Source organism: Capricornis sumatraensis, chromosome 11 (genome assembly GCF_032405125.1).
Source record: "Capricornis sumatraensis isolate serow.1 chromosome 11, serow.2, whole genome shotgun sequence".
In the NCBI taxonomy this organism is placed as follows: Eukaryota; Metazoa; Chordata; class Mammalia; order Artiodactyla; family Bovidae; genus Capricornis; species Capricornis sumatraensis.
Genome location: NC_091079.1, coordinates 47165485 through 47166434, shown reverse-complemented (window position 1 = coordinate 47166434; position 950 = coordinate 47165485). Strand labels below are relative to the sequence as shown.

Sequence of the window (950 nt, the reverse complement as noted above, 5' to 3'; positions counted from 1 at the left end):
TTGGACTGATCTCTGCTGGCAGGTTACTGTAACATCCAGATACATATGTGCTTCCAGGTAAGAAGGCATGAAAATGGGATTCAAACTCACAGTAGAGCTTTCCCCAGCTTAATTTATTTATTAACAGGAAAGTAGAATTTATTGGTGGGCATGAGTAAGGAGGGGCCAGTGCCAAGTTCTCACGAGTGCAGGGCCTGCCATCGGTCCAGAGGGCCAGGATTAAGGATTGACCCTGCAGTCACTGGGATGAGCTGCTTTTCTGCTACCATGTTTTCAAATTCATCCCCATTCAGTTCCACTTCTTGGAGACTGAGATCTTCTGTTACCCGGGGAACTTGAACTTGGCCCTGCGAAGGGCCTCAGTCACACGCTCCTTGATCTGCAGCTTGGTGTGGATGGACATTACAACTTGGCCAGTGTTGACCTTGGCCACTGCACCCTGGGGTTTCCCAAAGGCACATACTTGTCTGGAGCATAGACTGGGGATAGCATGCCAGTCAGGAATGTCCACTGGAAGGGGTTGTCTCCAAGGTCTCTTAGGGCAACCTGTACAGGCAACAGGCTACCTACACTACCAGGGAGGCTGCTTTTTGCAGCTATGCCCCAACTTTAAGTAAAAAATTTTACCCTGAGTTAGAAGAAGGGCTCAGATAATTCTGCATGAAACTTCTTGAGTGAAAGTCACTCAGTCATGTCCGACTTTTTGTGACCTCATGGTCTATAGGGTCTATGGGGTTCTCCAGGCCAGAATATTGGAGTGGGTAGCCTTTCTCTTCTCTAGGGGATCTTCACATCCATAGATCGAACCCAGGTCTCCTGCATTGCAGGTGGATCCTTTACCAACTGAGGTATCAGGGAAGCCCCACAACTTCTTGAAATAAAAGCCAAAGTAGAAGTCTACTCTGCAAACTAGAAGGTACTTTTAAGAATAGTAAATTCTGTTTCAGTGG

The 950-nt window shown here is 47.4% G+C and overlaps 1 non-coding gene across 1 annotated transcript; it reads right to left on the bottom strand.

Moving 5' to 3' along the window:
• Positions 1-518: 518 nt before the first annotated feature.
• Positions 519-647, bottom strand: LOC138088855 (small nucleolar RNA SNORA70). Its single transcript, XR_011145761.1, has one exon. It is a non-coding gene; the product is annotated as a small nucleolar RNA SNORA70 (small nucleolar RNA).
• Between the last annotated feature and the right edge of the window lie 303 nt (positions 648-950).